Below are 19,027 nucleotides of genomic sequence, written 5' to 3'. Positions count from 1 at the left end.
CCCCTTCCTCGCGTCTTCCACTTCGTTTTCTGCAACCCCACAAAGACTCTCCTCTCCCTTTATGTGAAAGCTGAATCGAGGCGGTGGCGCAAACAAAACGTGATCCAGTCTCCTTGAACCTGTGGCTGCGCCGCGTAACGCATCGCGTCGGGTTTTACATTGGCATTCGTCCTTCACCGGCGACCCTCGATTTGTTGACACGGCACAGCAAAGGCGCCTGTGTAAAAAGTTCTCGGGGATAGCGGTCCCAGCTTATTAGCTACCTATGACCTCCAGATTTCCCTAGTGCCAGTGAATATGCCACAGAGCACATTCTGTGTGGGTTTTTTTGGCTTGAAACAGTGCGTCCCTTTTAATAGCTCTGATTAGGGGTCAAGCATGCTTATGCCTCGCCGAAGAAAAGAGTGAAAAGACCAAATCAGACAGCATATTCAAAAGACTGTGTGGTTTAAAAATGAGAAGGACTTCATTAAATTTAACCCGACAGTAAAATTCTAGCCTTGACTCGAGATGACATTAAAATAAATAAGTGGAACCAAAATCTCTATACCAGGCTGAATTATATTAACTTGCTTCAGTGCTGTCTTTGTTTTGTTTATATAATTATGGTCATAAGTATATGCCAACAGGTTGCTGTGGATTTTTATGCGCAACACTGGTCACAATTTTAACTCATTCACTACCATTCACGAATTTACAGTAAAGTCTCGTTATATCGATATTCAAGGGAGCCCGAAAAAATATCGATATAACCGGGACTATCGATATATCCGATATCGATATAACGAGACTTTACTGTATTTGGGAAGTGAAAATATGACGTAGAGCGCCTTTCACAAATTTGTTCCGGTTTTGTTTTTTTAATATGTGAGTGCCGATAAAGCGCTGACCATGGCCTCTGGCAATGTTTTTCTTTTCCACGAGGGGCAGCATTTGTCTTTTTTTCCATGTTAGTGTTGTTAAAGCGCTATATAAACCAATATGTACATGTATGTATTTGATTGGATTGCATTTGCCTTTATTAGTCTCGCAATGGAGAAATGTACATTTCACAGCAGCAAAGTGATGAAAGTAGAAAAACAAAATACATGAGCTGCTGGAATGGCAGCCACTCTCGCGGCGCCGACTGGAAGTCAAAAGAACAACAAAAAACTAAATAACAAATAATATGACAACACAAAGACAGTATGACAACAGAAAGACACAGTCATTCATTCTTAAGCACTTTCTGTACTCTCTTCCACGAAGCAGTTCTAGATGAACGAGGAGAGGATCAAAGTGTATATATATATATATATATATATATACAGTAAAGTCTCGTTATATCGATATCGGATATATCGATAGTCCCGGTTATATCGATACTATTTCTATGCACGCACGGAGAAAATTACATGCAAACAGGGTCGGATATATCGATAGTCCCGGTTATATCGATATTTTTCGGACTCCCTTGAATATCGATATAACGAGACTTTACTGTATATCACAACGTGGAAATATGAGGCTGCTTTTAATGTTGATGCTCGTGGGAGCATATGGATAGCGCATGCGTGTTTTGGAATGACTTGTGTGATCGATGCAAGTGCAAGTGTGCTGTCAGAAGAAGTATTCTTTTTGGGCTAAGAAAGAGGAGGTGGCTGCCTAATGGCTGGCGGGCATTATTTGATTATTTTGATGAACAGCATCAGAATGGCGAGTGTCATAGTAACTTCTCCAGTGTCGCTGATTCCAATTGGGCAAACTGCCATTCGAGTGACTGAAGATGACAGAAAGTATTGATTAAATGTTGAGCTCTTCCCACCTCACTGTCATCAGCAACATCGCAGATCCCGTGCTCGTACGACAACCCTGATTCTCCCGCCGACGACTGCCACTTATCTGCAAAGCAGGCGCTCTATGCATTAAGATGTTTGTCTCATGATTTGAAGTAATCTGTTTATTCCCTCATTTTCCTCCTCCTCCTTGTTTATCGAAGGAGAGCAAAGCGGGGAACATGCCTGCTCAAAATCGCACTTCAAAGCACTAATCAGTGGCGTGAAGATTAATAAATTTGCTCATTTGGAAATGCTCCTCCAGGTTGCACTTTTTGTTGTTGTTTGATGAAGGTCAATATCCAAGCAAATTGATAGCCATGCAAAGGCCAGGACCCTGGAAGTGTCACATCAGGCTCCCAGGGGATGCAGGTTAAAGACATTGTCGAAACAGGCCCTCCCATCCTCAATGCCCAGCCAGCCTTGATCAGGCTGAATGTGTCCCAAAGGAATGTATCTTCTCTGCTCAAATTAAGTCCTGGCAAGTGTCAAGTGAAATCAATACGCTTAATCCATAAATTGTCCCGAGTGATAATTACTAAGAAGAACTGTAATTACAAAAGACATGAATTCACCTCCTTAGATTTTGTGACAGCCGAGTCCAGACCCAGACTTACAATTGAGAAAAACGCCTGTTCTGTTTGTCAAGCTGTTTATTCCCCTAAAAAGGAAGCCAACTCCAAAATAAAATACAGTCTAACCTCGGTTTTTCGAACGTCTCGGTTCTCATCCCATTCGGTTTTCAACCAAAAATGTCATATTTTTTTATGCCCCAGTATACAACCGAAATTTGGGTCTCAACCAAACAGAGTGCATCTGAATGCATCACTCGACTACCCTGTGCTTCCTTATACGTCACTTCCTTAGATGTCACGTCTTCCTCATTGTCTCATTGTGACCGACGCATTAATATTGTTGTTGTTTTATTTTTGTCAAAATGCTGACATATTTGGTTAAGATCTCCTGAATAGTATGATTTTAAAGCAAGCAGAGGATGGTTTGAAAAGTTAGGGTGCCCTGTGTTTGCCCAAAGACAGCTGGGATAGGTGCCAACACGCCCCGTGGCAGAATGATAGAGAGATTTTTATGTACAGATGTTGATGTGGATGTTAAAAATTGGTGAAAATAAAAGTTTGTTTTTATAAAACACATGACCTGCTCTGTTATTAAATTGTTATCCAGGTTATGCGATGAAATAGTTAAAAAGTTGTTTTCTAGACTTTGAACGGATTAAGATTTTTTACATTGTTTTTAGTGGAAAGTGCTGTTTCGGTTTTTAAACAAATCCATTTTCGAACAGGTTTCTGAGACGGATTGTGGTCGAAAACCGAGGTATCATTGTACTTTTCAATATGGTATACGGCGCGCAGAGGTCCAGGTTTCGATTCCAGGCTCTGGACTTCCCCTGTCGACTTTGAATGTTCAACTCCAGTTTCATCCCAGATTTGAATATCTTTGACTATTGGGCTGGTATACTAATAACGTCATTCTCCTGTGTTTGGATCTGTTTGAATAAAAAGCTCTGTGGTAAAAACAGTAACGTTCCTGTACTTTTTTCAGACTCCGCCATAATAATAATAATAATAATAATAATAATAATAATAATAATAATAATAATAATAATAATAATAATAATAATAATACATTTGATTTATAAGCACATTTCAAAACTCTCAAGGTCACTTTACACAGGGTAAGTTTTTTCTGTGTGTGAGCAGCGGAGGCCACACGCACCAGCATTCACTCAACCCGAAATAACTCAAAAATATAGAAAGCTAGCTAGCTATTAGATAGCTTATAGATAGCCAGCCAGCTAGATAGCTAGCTAATAGATAGCTAATATATAGCCAGCTAACCAGCCAGCCAGCTAATAGATAGTGAGCTAGCTGGATAGATTGCTAATGGATAGCGAGCTAGCTAGCTGGATAGATAGCTAATAGATAGCCAGATAGCTAATGCAAGCTGAAACTGCAGAAACAAAATATTTCAATATATAAATCTAAGTTTTTTTTTGGTCAGAAAAACCTATTTGCTGCTAGTGATAAAAAAAGAAACCTAAAAAAATCATTTAAGCGTTGTTTTGGGAAACGATGAAAGCCCTCAGGTTCTCTTTTGAAGCACTTTTGGCTCTGCTTCAGGCATTGTGTGAAGCTTTTTGAACCCCTGCGTACGACACTCCATGAGCTCTTACACTGACCAGTCATCGATGACAAAAGTTTCACAAAGTATACACCTTTGTTCCCGCTGACAATGTGTGCAGGGAATTAGCATGATAATAACAACAAAAAATATACACGGCGCAAACCTTTGTGTGACTGACGAAAGACACTCGGAGCGCCGCACAATCGCAGGGCGACGACCTGTGTACATTTGAGTCTTTTTTTAATGCACAAACATTGTACAAACATTCTTGTGTGCAGCCCCAGGTTGCAGCTGGCCTGGCTCTCACTGTGCACTGCCAAGTGCAAGAAAAGGGGGCTCTCTTTTTATCAGGACACAGCGAATCTAGGCTAATGTGTCTGCTAGAGAGTGACCCAGGGAGCCCCGCTCTCCCATTCTTTGGCCATTCTTTCCACTTTTCTCCTCTCTTGCACTTGGGATAATTGCAGTTTAATTGGGTGACAAGAAATGAAAACTGTGTCCACATTATCTGGGATTATCTCTTTTTCCTCCAGCTTGCCATCAATTCAAAAGGCCCATTTATCAGCACGGGGGAAGCTGATGCTTGGTCAGGGAGGGAGGGCTTGCTGCAATGGGCGCACAGAAAAATGCACTTTACATCTTATCATAAGTGTGCATTCATCTTGAAGATGCATATCTTTAAGCCTCTGAAAATCAATAAAAAAATGGGGAAAAAATATACAATCCTATTCTTCCATTAAGTGTTTCTTTTTGAAACACAAAACAGCCGCTCAAGTACTCCAGCACATTCTGCCCAACAATATAGATGCTTGAGTGGAGATTATTCAGAAACGTCTCACAAAAGCAATCGCACATCACTTTAGCATCACGAACAAAACAAAAAAATAATGAATGCAAATAAGTTTCAGGGTGTGCTTTAAAGCCTCCATCATTCATTTACTCCACATTCTTAAATTGTCTATGGCAAGGTTAGAAACATTGAGTCAGCGCAGCCTAAGCTCTCCTCCCTTTTTGTTTGAGCTACATTCCAAATTAAAAGCCTCTTACAGGATGCAAGGGTGCATTTAATGACAATCTGCTCTGATGGCACAGAGGGGAAGGTTGTTGTTGAAAGGAAGCTCTCCTAGAGAAAGCATCACCATTATGGCCATTGCTTTTTTATTCTTACTGTACATTTTCTCTTACAATAAATTCTCATTTCATATATTTGCCAAACACTCAAGCCCCATTGGAAAAGGGCCTTGCATCAGGGTTACAACATTGTAATTGCGAGACAAATAACTGTGAGCTGATCGGAAAAAAAGCAGATCAGTAAGCAGTTTAATTGATAGCTTCTGCATACAAATGAGTGAGATTGGGCATTGACTGGATCTGGTATGCTCATTCCCAATTTCTGATTTAATGCTCAGAATTTTAAATGTTGCTAAATTTCGATCCCGGATTTTGAACAAATACAAAGTCAGAATCGTCTCATTTCCTCTCATGTCAGCTTTGAGCCAACAGGTTAAATTGTAAACAAAACAGTGAATCAGCACACATATATGTACCCAGTTCACATTTACCATAAAGCATATACAACTGCATCATATACATCTAAATACAGCCAAACCACGGTTTGTAACCAAAAACTGTTCCTGAAATCTGTTCAAAAACTGATTTGGTCGGAAACCGAAACATTTCCCATGACAATCAAGGTAAATAATGTCCGCTTTTTTTTTTTTGTAATCTTGATTGAACAATACAAACACGCCTGCTCACAATGGAATGCTACACATGGATAATGTGTCACAATGAGACGCGACTTAAGGAAGTGACGTATTAGGAAGCAGAGAGGAGTCGAGTGGTACATTCAGGTGCGCTCAGTTTGGTTGACAACTGATTTTCAGTTGTAAACCGGGGCATAAAAAACCCACATTTTTGGTTGAAAACCAAATTGGTCGAGAACCGAGATGTTCGAAAACAGATGTTTGACTATAGAGCACATATAGGCGAATTTAAAAGTTTTTCTCCAAAAATAGTCAGGGTGCCGAATAATACAGGGATTCTCATTGATGCGCCGAGTTCCTCAATCTGCGAAAGTTGCTGTGTGACTTTGATGAGCGCTCTACTTGACATACTGATGTCATGACATGCTTGTGAAAGAGAACGCTCAAGGCACACAAGTTGCCTTAAAATACTGATACGTCTGTGTAAGCTCTCAGTCGTACAGGAGTGGTCCATCGATGAGAAGGTTTCTTCAGCCGTCATCTGTACAAATTTGAAGGTTTCGGACGTTTCGCCTCCTATCCAAGAGGCTTCGTCAGCGAACTAAAGTCTGACTGGTCGTATCGGCCCTATTTATATATCCCTAATGTCCAGCCATGGCGGCGCTGGACACAGCTATGATAGGTCCCTACTCTCATGTTGGGGGGAGCAGAGGACCACTCCCTGTGGCCCGACTGATTGTTCCTACATTCCTGACTAACGACTGGCCCATTTCCCCCACTCCCACCGGTATCACCTCATCAGCATTACGAATGTTGCCTAACCTGTTTTGCCTAAGCAGGCTATTGTATGAACGATCCAAATTGAACCTCACCCACCAGACCGGTTTAATGAAGGATTTTGTTGTTTTATAAGAATCGCTTCTTTTACCCCCCTTTCAAACCATCTACAGTAAAGTCTCGTTATATCGATATCGGATATATCGATAGTCCCGGTTATATCGATACTATTTCTATGCACGCACGGAGAAAATTACATGCAAACAGGGTCGGATATATCGATAGTCCCGGTTATATCGATATTTTTTCGGACTCCCTTGAATATCGATATAACGAGACTTTACTGTATGTTCTTTCGCTAAGATTTTAACCTCATTGTCATCAAATGAGTGGTTGCTAGCTTTTAGGTGCAAAGACTTTTAGCATATGAACTAAATTTCTACAGTTTAGCTGTTGTATATAATGTAGAGTCACTTTATATTATAAACACTGTACTACAGTGTTAATTTTATTTTATTTTTATCCAAACTGTGTGCATAGGTGAGGCACATAGTTCATTCCCCCATGACAGGGGGCGCTGGTGATTACAGATTCTTCTTGGACCTCCTCGGCTGCAGAATAATAGAATTAGTGAGAGCAAGCTACAGTAAACAGTTAGCAAGTTAAGTGCAACCATCCAGTCATGTTTTCGTGTTGCTTGGCCTTATTTTCAGAATGGAGGATTGGATTGGATTGGATTGGATATGCCTTTATTAGTCTCACAGTGGAGAAATTTACATTTCACAGCAGATAAGGAAGGCTTCTACAAAGTTATCGTTGCCTTTCTTCAGAAGGAGCGGCGCATGGACTTCATTTATAAGTAAAGGTAACACGCTAATCACGTTTTTTTAATTCTTTTTTCGATGCTACAGTTTATATAAAGAATGCTGACGTGACATATTAAGCAAAACACGTTAACTGTTGCCAATAAAAAGGTGAATAAGCTACTCTGTAGAGTTGATATGTTTGTAAATCTGACTGTGATTACGTCAGTGCCTCACCAGCCATGAACCTCACCGCACATCACTGGTGATGCGTTATGTAACGGCGCCAACTTTTCAAGAACCACCATGTTTGCCGGATTACAAGAAAAAGGTGGCAGTTTTCCTCCAATACAGATGTAAAAAAACACATCACCAACATGTAGGAGGTGCTGTACAGAAGAAGGAGACGTGCAGTTTTCATATGCAAAATAGAGAAGTCGGCTTTGTTGCCACAGTAATAGATAAACTATGGCGATTTTCAAGATGAAGACTGTCTAAAGAAGACTTTCCAGCCGGCATCAATCATTAATTACTGAATTAATGGACATGGAGAAGACGAGAAAGTGGATGATTGAGGCGTATGTATGTATGTAAAATTGGATGAGACCGTTCATCCTGGTTGATCCGTGACTCCACGGGCACTGTGATAAACCTAGTGAAGCAAATCTGGGAGCTTGTGATTCCGGGAGTCTTGATGAAATAACTCCAACGTCTAGACATCAATGAAAAACAAAGCATTCAAATTGAAGTTGTAATTGGTGGGTAAGGGGTGGCGAACACAGCTTTACTCAAACAGGGACAATGTTTTGCCACAATTTGTGAATGTATTTTGGATCCTTATGGTAACGTGTTTGCTTACACTGATGTTCGAGGTTTCACCAAAGTCGACATCATTTCTGATGAGCCGCACGGCAACCAGACCGACTGACAATGATGGAAGGGAAGTTGCCATGCTTGATGGAGAACTTGACCAGCTGTTCATTTCAGACACAGAAGATGAAAACTTTTATGGATTTGTGGATGAGGATTGTCCAAATATAATATTAGTACATTGCTAAATACCTTAATAAATAGCACAGCTACCTTATGTTGACTCAATACAGTTACATACATCAAATGTGCTTTTTTATACTATCTATGTACAGTTCTTTATGAAACATTTTTGCACTGTTACAGTATACATCTCAGTCCTCTGACATTTCTATGATGCTTAGAATATTTTGTTTTTTTTGTCTTTTCACCCCCTCCCCCCCTTTCAAATTGCTGCTGTTGACTGCAAATTTCCCCATTGTGGGACGATTATAGGCTTTTTGATTCTGACTCTGATAAAATAGTCAGTTCTGCTCCTGCTTCCTTTAAAAAAAAAACATACTGTACGCTAGCATGCATGGATGCTACCTTATTTCTTAAGCAATTGTATTACCATACCTTCGTTCGATAATAAAATCTACCTTGTGAATAATAAATTGCGCCTTGTGGATGTGATAAATACAGAAATGGCATTCCTAACCGATATTGTGCCTTTTAATACAGTGTCTTGTGTGATCACGAAAAGATAGAACACAAACAGTTGGTTTCATAGTCTGCCTTACTTAAATAACGGTTCCTTGCTCGCTCTTCCAATGCACTGTTAGCACACCAATCGGTGTTCAGTAGCATACTTTAAATACGTTCCTCTGTATTGTATTTTCTCACATCTCGGGAAAAATGAACAAATTGGTTTAAAAATAGCCTATGGGGGAATTCACAGTAAAGTTCACAAACAGTTAAAAGTTCATGAAATCAAAAAAGAGAGTCGTCTATACAAATTTTGCTTATGTTGTATGATGTGCATATAGCAATTTTAGTCTCTTCCTCAGGAATGCAGGTTGTTATTATGACAGTCCGCAGATAACAAGGCAATTTGATTGATGTCATCTATTTTATACAGGCGGTCATTCAAGAAGCAACAAATACTCCGAACAAGTTATGTCCATAATTTATAAAATCACTTCAAATGACTTCGACTGAGCGTATTTTACAAAGATTCCACAGCATATAGCCTAAATAATACCTACTTGTGTTAAATTCCGCCAAATCATAGATGGTTTGTCCTGACCGCGCGCTCAACAAACTCCTCACTGACGCTCTCGCCTTCACGCGCTAACAAAACACGTGTACCGTCGCCGAGCACACAAACATAGACTACCTGCAGTTGAAATTTGCATACTCGGCTCGGCAGCCAATCAGAAGCCTGCTTCTTTCTTCCGGACTTTCGCAAGCGTTACAAAGTCGTGCAATTGCATGTCATTTTCCAAAATAGATGCACAGAACCTCAAATTAGAAGAAAGATTCAAAAGAAGCTAACAACATATGTGACGCTACAAAACGTAAATTTACATTAAACCGTGACTGTAAAGTGTACATGAGACTTATGAAAGGGGCTTAGTGGCTCGTAGGAATCAATGCAAACGTTGCATTGTGCACCACAATGACAATCGACTACTGTAGCAAAATTTACAGCCATGCGCTTTTGCCGTAAATTAAGTAAGGTAGCATTTGTAGTTGTCTAGATGAGAGCAAAGCTTGGATTTGGCTGTCACATTTACGCCGACATCATTTTTACACCGCAGGAGGATTGCTTGAGACCGGTCAGTGCATGATGGGATGGGGTTTGCAGTTTGTCTCATCAGAGTGCAAATAAATTCTCATCAGTGTCCAGTGTGATCTTATGCGTGGGCTGCATGTGCTGCATTAAATCTAAGTGTCAGGGAAGCTGCAGGTTCTACCTCACAGACAGCCAACCCCCTGGGGGGCCGTGAGCGTGAGGATAAATGGCGAATAAACGGTAGTGCTGGCAGAGCAATGAGCTGATTAACTCACTGCGGGAGCAGTTTCTCATCACAACCCCCCACAACCCACTTGTGCAATGGCCGGCCGTGGTGTCACTTTCACTAGTGTGTATGCAGGCCGAGCCCACGTTGTCTGAGTTACACTTGGAGCTAGATAGAGTTGGTATGTTTAAAGAGTGAGAATGTGTGTGTGTGTGTTTGGGAGGGTCATCTCTGGGGACCATGCTAATGTGTCAGCTCCATGGCTCATTTCTTTCAATTACAGCAGCTGGACCAGGCGAGAGTGCGAAAGAGCCCACCAGCAGTCTGCTGACAGCTCCATATGGGTCCCATCGTTGCTTATCAGCCACCCACTTGTGAGTAAAGAAGAAAAAAAAATGAATGTGACAGGTTGCCATCAACAAAAGCGGTTACACAGAGCGCAATTTGCTTTGTCGTTTAATGAGCAGGTGACTGTGACAGTCTTTAGATGTTAAATAAATTTGTATTCATTTTTGTCCCTTCCCCCCCGTCTCGTTTTCTAAGTCACCCTCGAGTCATTTTCGAAACGAACAAATAAAAATAGTCTAAATGAAATCCTACTGCGAAGCTAACTGCCTAAATATTTAAATAATAAATGAGAGTCGCCCTTAATCATCTCCGACTCTCCAGTGGAATTGTTCAATTGTAAAATGTTGATTTAGTACGCCACATGAATACAGAGCGTCATTTTCAAACGAGCTGCGTTGTTTTCTATTATGCTGGCTTGCCCCCCCCCCCCAGCACCGACCCCCCACACTCACTCACTCCTCTTGTGGTTCCAACCTCAAATTAATTAACACGATACAGAAATAGGTAGAATGCAAATGTTGGAGGCCTCACTTTGTGCCTGCGTACTCCTTTGTTTGCCTTTATTGTACCAAATTATTTAATTGGGTCCCTCCGATTGTGCGCAGACACAGGAAGGAACATGGGCCATTGTGGGCCTCCATACAAGTCACAATACGCCATCGAATTCAATCCCCATCAAAACGTCAAGCTGCCGTAGAGCCTGCAGCGGCCCCCGAGATTAATGAAGATCTGCATCAAGGCAAAGCTCGAGTCTGAGATTGGAGATTTTTTTTTTTATCCCCCCCCCCCCCCCCCCCTTTGACACACACAAATAAAAGACCCCTTCACCAAGAACAAAGGAGGCCCAGAAAAGCGCCGGGATATTCTGAGAGGGTGAAATAGAACAAAACAAAGTGTTTGGCGTGGGTGATGGAGGGAGGGGGGAAGCTATACACTAGAAACACCTTTTTTTCTATCCATTCACTTGATTTGCCTAATTCAGTTAACAATTTCATATTGGCAAAACAATACATCAAGTAAAATGGAAACATTTCAATAATCATCTATTGATAAAACTATTGGCATATTTAGCACAATATGAAAAAAAAATTGAATCCTGCAATCACATGTAAAGTATGTTCATGCGGTGTAGAGATCCTCTAAATGACAGTAGTTTTGGAGAGTTTACTTGCATCTTTATTGAATTAATATTAAGTTATGTGGTTTATATTTTTTAAATAATAATTCCAAATGTGGTTCACGAAGAAAGAATGAAGCAGTAGCATCTTTTATTTTAAGTATCATGAATATTTGAGAGCATTTAATTAGATGTGAAAAAGCAATTGAATGTGTGTTGCATCTTGTGTTCAACTCCTTCGATGCATACATGTGGCTTGCATTTAAATGGTGGGATGCTTGCAGAACCTGATGAGTGAAAAGCGGCACATTGAAACACATGTCATCTTCGTTCAAGTCTTTTTGTACAACAGAAAGAGAAAATGTGCGACGTACCTTGGCTGTATTGCTGTCTTCAGCGTCTGTGAATGGATTTTTGTTCTCTTCAGTCTCTTTGTCTGACTGCAACAACTGCGTGACTTTGTTCCGTGAAGGTGGCACGTCGACAGGTGGCCTCTTTCAACTCTATTTAGCGCAGACAGTTCTTATTTTTTTTGTTTTGTTTGTGCCAGAGAGATTAAAAGACTTGATGTATGAGGTGTTTGTCAGCTATCGCTACTGTTCGCAGCATATTGAGGAAAAGTAATTGAAAAGTCACATTGTTCACATACTCACTAGACACATACAGTATTGTACTACTGTACATTACTGTAAAATACTGTAAATTCAGAAGTTTCATTGATGTTATCAAGAATATAATATCACAGTTTATTTCATTTGTCTGTCATGTAAAGGTGGGTGCAGCTCTAAACCGCTGCAAACCACAATAATTATTTTTAAATGAATGGCTCGGTGAAAAGAGAGAATAATATCCTTTGTAAATATATAGGTTTTTATTCTTACAAAAGTAGTTTTTTTTATTTGCTTCCTCGGTTGCTTAAATATCCGCAATGCATAACCTTATTTAAAAAAAATAAAATATTAATCATGAAAGCCTTTGGCAATTCAACGTGTGCCTTCTAAATGATGAAAAAATAGTTCCCAGCATTTTATGATACCAATTGATCAGACGATAGCAAAGAGAAAAATCGCATAAAGCCTCAATTTGGTCTAAGCTATTTGAATTGTCTATGAGGAAATATTTTTCATTAAAAAAGATTTATAAATAAAAAATATTAAAAACGTATCTGCGAGTACCAAAACTCAGACCTTGCTTGTGGATTTATTTGAATTGCTTTTGAGCACATTGCTGCACTTTTAGTCAGAATAAATATGACAAATGATTGTTCGGCTTTTGATAGAATGAAACACCGAGACATCAGTTTTTATGCAACCTAAAAAGTGGTTTGGTCATGATTTCCCCTCTGATAGATGTGTACCCTTGTTGAAAAATACCATAGATCCATTTCCTGCCAACAAACGTGTAGTATTTTAGCATTTTAATGCCATGCATTAAAGCATTTATGATTTCAGAAGCGATGCCGCTATCCGCACAACAAAAGGACACCCATGAAAAAGAAATGATTCCGTCCGGTGCCACCAAAGCATTGGGCTCGTTCACATTCTGCCCGTGTTGTGTCCCAGCCCGCCATATTTACTTCATTTCTCGCCATTCATAGATGCTGCTCGGCAGACCGGAACATTCCAGCTGCCACCTCAACATCTCATTATTTTGGGGAAATATCAAGCTTGTATCGTCTTGCTAAATAATTCGGGCGAGTATAATGTATCAGACTAAAACATATTTTCAGGAGGGCGGTGAGGTTAAAGTGCCAATCTCACCTCTTTTTATTTATTTAATTTTGTTTTATTTCGCCCCCCAGACAGAGATTTCCATATATAGAGTGACCACGGCTAGTGTTGAGACGTGAGCAATCGGAATGGGAGCATGCATCCTCCCATATTGCTGTCACAGATTGGAAATGAGGCCTGCTAACCTGTAGGCAGCCTCCCAAATCAGCTTTACGCATTGCCAATGCATTTGTGGCTGCCGCTGCCTCTGAGGGGCGAAAAAGAAAAAAGAAAAAAAAAAAAAGAATTGTGAAGTTTTTTTTTATCTGAGCCGCTGACAAACATTACTCTTTAATGCAGTTTTGTTGAAATGCTTTCTTATCCCTCTTGGAAGGAATTTATCTACTTGAAAGCGGCAAAACGGTTGCCACAGGGAAGGATTTCTTTTAATGGACTACAATAGGCTCAGTATGGGACGCGTCACGATTTTAGTGATGGCTCGATAGAGGAGGCCATCCATATATTCATGGGAAATTGTTTATCTTCAAGCGAGCTGAAGCCAAAGGCCGTGTGACAATACATTTCAACTTTCAGCCGAAATGATTCTTTTTTTTTTCACTCGTTGAGATTGTTCTGTGCCGTTTCAGACAGATGCTTTTGGAATATCAATCTGCAAAAGGAGCTGTCGCAAAATAAGAATACAAACACCCCGTGTGTGCGTGCATTCATATACAGTATATATATATATATATATATATATATATATATATATATATATATATATATATATATATATATATATATATATATATATATATATATATATATATATATATATATATATAAGCCATCAACGACCATGAAAAAGGTAAATAAAACTTTATTTTACAGCACAGTTTATTTCTTTAATTACAGTCCTCATGTAATGTGCCTCCTCATGTAATGTGCCTCTCTTTTCAAACAGCAATTTCCTTTGACCTTCGACCTCCAACACCATTCCATCAAGCCATCAATGACCATCACAAATGTAAATAAAGTGACTTTATGATATAATGCAGTGTATTTCTTTCATTACAATACAATAGCACATTTATTTTACATAGAATAAGGTATGTTGTGTGTAGTTTTAAGGCTTATTTAGTTGAAAAGTGTATTTTATGGAAACCCGGGAACGGATTATTCCCATTTTAATGGTTTCCTATGGGAAATTTGGGAGATACACACTTTTCGCCTTACACACTCTGTCTGGGAACCAATTAAGTTCGTAAGTTGAGGTCCCACTGTATTCTCGCTCTCTGTCGCTTTTTATTCTCTCTTTTTTTTACTCTTCACACTCAGTTCCATTGTCGCTGTCTCTCAGGCCTCCATGTAGCTTGACGTGTTTGCCTTGTGAGGTCCTTGCGACGATTTAACCCTCCCTCACTTCTTCCCATCTTGTAGCAGGGGCCAGCATCTAGGGACACATTGTCGGAGCCCGAAGATGGGGTCGGGGGTCTGTGCGCTCTTAACGCCACACTCAGGAAGCGGGAACAATAAATCAATAGACTGTGCTCTCTGGTCGGGGCCAAATGTAAACAAATTGAAAAGACCTGAGAACAAAACAGATTGGCCACAGAAACAGACAAACTCAATGGGGGACTGCAGCAAGAAGAACCCCACATCGGCCCCCCACCACACTCACTCCCCTCTTTTGGGTTACTTCCCTCCCAGACGTCCCCACGATGCTTGTCACTCATACGATCAATTCTTGGCATTTGTAATTGATATAGAGCGTTGTACAGTATTTTCATGCAGAGCAGTAATTGTACACCATACGATATTCCTATTTTACTTCCTAAAACAGGGCTCTTTATTTGCTTTACATTTAATACAGATGATCCTGCTCTGTACCTCTCCTTTTGAAGTGTACTTCCTGGGAGTTTAAGTCATTCTGCGTTCTACCTTATCTTCCTGTTGTCACTCAATATAAAATAGTAGTATCTATGTTTCCTTTTCTTTCCTTCATTTCAGAGCAGTGACTCCTCTTGCTACATCTCCCCATTGTTCCTGCTCTTATTCCATTTTTTATTATAGTCCACTATCAGTCATTTGTTTAACATGGAATAGTGGTAGGCTGACCTGCTTCCATTATCAGTCAAAGCTTACTGTAACCTCTGTAACTTCACATCCATAAAATGTTTTTAACATTCCAATACAAATATTGTATACAATACAGAAAGCAGTAGTTTGACTTCTGACTTTGACTTTTCTAATCCTACCCCTTTTTCGTTTTTCTTCAGTCTCCTATCAGCCCAAATTTTGTCACGAAAGCAGACTAGTGGGCGTGGTTGGCTACCAGATGTTTTTTCTTTTTTTTTTTTTTTTTTTTGGGGGGGGGCTATGGGAGCACAAATGATAGAGCCCTATGTGCCCACACAAATGTGTGACGTGAACTGAAAAAAAAAAAACATGGAGACACGGGAATTAAGATATCAGACCGTATTTTAATTTCCGTGATATGCAGCATGTGTGCATGGGTAAAAAACCCACTCTGCACTTGTAAGCAGTGTTGAAGCTTTTGACAAGCTTTTTTGACCTCCATAAACAGCTTTAAAAGTGAACGTCTGCAGGTGACGTCTAATCCCGCGCCGCACTTGTTCTCCTACACTCGCATCCCACAGTGTGCCGATCAGCTGTCTCGCAGCGTGCAGCATCGTGCGCTGGAGGCCACAGAACTTGCTGCGTGCCACAAGTTGAATTAATGAACCCCTTAAAAGGTTTTGCATTCTTTTGCCTCTCAAATGAGAAAATCTGTTGTCGCCTTTTGATCAAACCTCTTCATATTTTACTGAGGTGAAATGGCGGGCGGCACATTTGCGAGGCAGAACTAATGCTATATAAATCTCAAGTAATGAGCGGGCCCCGGGGACGTCATCTAAATGAAGATTTTACACCAATTTCAACATGGCTGTGATTTGACTCCTGCCTTAAGTGCATTTGTTTAACAGGTTTCTCGGAGACGGCAGGCTGCAAAGTGTCGCTATGTCTGCTTTATTAATTTCTGGCGCGCAAATGGGTGGGGGAGTGCGACGGGAGAAAAGGGGGAGTTGACAAACACTAATCAAAAGGTTGAGAGTGGGATGATTCCGCCATTGAACCAATGTACTTGCGCTTCATTTGCAAACTAATGATTGTGAACTCCCGCAATCTGTTTGAGGTCAGCTGCCGTGTATTTTGGATACGCTTTGCTATTAGCATCCGTGAAAGCCTCAGATGTGTCAACCCCCCCCCCCCCCCCCCCCACTCCGGTGATAGTCACCTACTTTAATTTCCCTGCAGGCCTCCGAGGGCGACAAATTCAACTAAAATCACAAGCTGTTTTGTTGGCAATCCTTTGTGACCAATAATGAATCTAATGAATATAAAGAGAGGCGAGTGGAGGGGGAGATTAGGTGGGATGCTGGGGGTCAACGGGATAGAAGCGAATACATTTCAACCACCGCTGTGTTGCTTTTACTTGATGATTTGTGACCCCCAACAATGGGACAATAGCCAGTGTTTTTGTACCCTTAATTTGCCTTTGTGTTTCGGCCTCATCTCTTTCACCACCGGCCACTGAAAGTCATCAGTCCGAAGGGAGGCAACAAAAAAAAAGCCCTGACCGCACGGTCGGCCGGACAAAGGGGAGGTTTTAAGATGAATCCTATCAGGCGACGGAGGGAAATGGACTCAAAGGCAACAAGTAAAAAGGGTTCGAATTAGTTCTTGAAGCGCTTCCTCTCTGGTCTATCGCACCGCAAACAGCACTTCCGCCTCTTGAAAAAAAAAGTGACTAAGCATGTGCACCGGCACTCGAGGTGTTGGGCACGCAAATTAAAGCAGTTCATCAGATAAGAGCATAAAGGTCGTGAAAGGTGGCGGACGCGGTGGGGGTGGGGGTGGGGGTGTCAAAGACTAGGTCCTCCTTTGGGTGCCTCAGGTGGCAGGATGGAATTAACGAGGCTCATTGTTCTCAAATATGGGCTGCATTCATCTTAATGAAAGGCCGCGCCCTGCACTCCAAACTTTTAAGAGCTCTCGGATGGAAAAGTTCTGTATCACTGGTCCGTGCTGGTACGCTCCCCAGTCCTTGTAATGATTTCCATTCATAAACATGCTCTGTGCTACCCTCCACCTGGCAGCTCCCTCTGTGCGCAGGAGATTACTATTATGAACCCTCCAATCCCGAGGATAAACATCTCTCCACTTTTGAAGTTTGCCATCATGAGGCATATTTTAGTGCCATGCGACTTAAGCATCCCTTGAAGGTATCACTTGCCACATCTCCTCTCATTTTACATACATTGTTCAACTTTAATGGGGATCTAATTTGCGTTATCAAGCTTATGGGGCAGTAAGTAATAATTTGCATGGCTGCCCTAAGCAAATATGCCTCCATAAGCATGCCGTGGTATAGACACAAGAATGGATTAGCCTCCATATTGGCTATGCCCCGACGGTCAGTGGTTTCAAGAAGCAGAAAAAGATACTTTACTTTGGTGACAATCGCTCTACCTCGAGATGCCGCCTCGGATAAAGTGAAAATGACGGTAGCTGCCAGATGATATTGACTGTTTTTTCTTTGCAGTGATGCATCAGGCCGTCTAATCAAGGCAAATACAAATGCATTTACAGTGATAATAATGACCTATTTTGATTGATCATAGAGGTTTGCATGTCAAAAATGATTAGGATTGTAGTTTGAAAGGGCTCTTTTTTTAGGTATTAAGATTGTTGTTATTGCGTTTCCGTAATCAATGTCAGATTTGAGCAAATTCCATGTATGGGTCGATCTCCACAATGTGATTCTGTGACACTTGAAAATGCTATATTGTAACCCCAGAAGACGAGGAACGTGTTTTTTTTTTTAGTGACCTCCAAAATTGTCAGCTACATATTTCATTAGTTCTATTGTAATGTTCTATTTAAGAAGGATAGTGACCCAAAAAATGCAGTTTTCCCCCCTTCACGCTGTGACAATGTGGAGAGGCTGCAATTGAGATATTTAAAAATGTCCAAAAATGTGGAGATTTTTAAGGTTAAAACATTACCCTGAATATACTGCGAGGGGTGTAAATCAATTTATAAATCAATAAAAATCCCCAAAAAAAGCAAAACTTCTGAACTGAGATGTGTATCCAATTTTGATATTTTGTATAAATTGTGTACAATTATTTCTGTAAACACATTAAAACACAGAGCATTTACATTTTTCTGCCTTCATAAAAACAAAACATTTCAAATTTTCTAAATTAACGTTTTCACTGCCATCCACGAATTTATTTGAGAATTGAAAATAAGACATGGAGCGCCATTCCCGAATTTGTTCGGGTTTTGGTTTTTCTTGCGGGGGTGCCGATAAAGCGCTGTTAAGACCTCTGGCAATGTTTTTTCCCTTTCACAAGGGGCCAGCATTTCCCTTTTGTCCATGTTAGTGCTTTGTTCCAGTTTCAGCTGTTGTTAAAGCGCTATATAAAACAATATTATAGTATAGTATTGCATTGTATTTTAGACAGCCACTAAGACTATATTTAGACGATATATTTAGACAGACATTCAAGCTTCTATAACTCCAGATCCATATAATTTAGGAATGAACTATATTTTTCTGGTGAAAGAAGAGAGTATAAGGATTCGTATGCTGAATCGAATGTTTATGTAGTCCTAAAACTCTGTATTCTGTGGGTCCTGCAATTTGAGTGACAATGACAAAAAACACTGGCACTGGAGTGGACACATTTTTGCATGTCGTCTGGTAGTGAATGAATTAAAATACAAAA

Source organism: Hippocampus bargibanti, linkage group LG08 (assembly GCF_051943395.1).
Source record: "Hippocampus bargibanti isolate YZ-2025 linkage group LG08, ASM5194339v1, whole genome shotgun sequence".
NCBI classification, from domain to species: Eukaryota; Metazoa; Chordata; class Actinopteri; order Syngnathiformes; family Syngnathidae; genus Hippocampus; species Hippocampus bargibanti.
The sequence above is the reverse complement of the archived record's forward strand: the minus strand, read 5'-3'. Positions refer to the sequence as shown.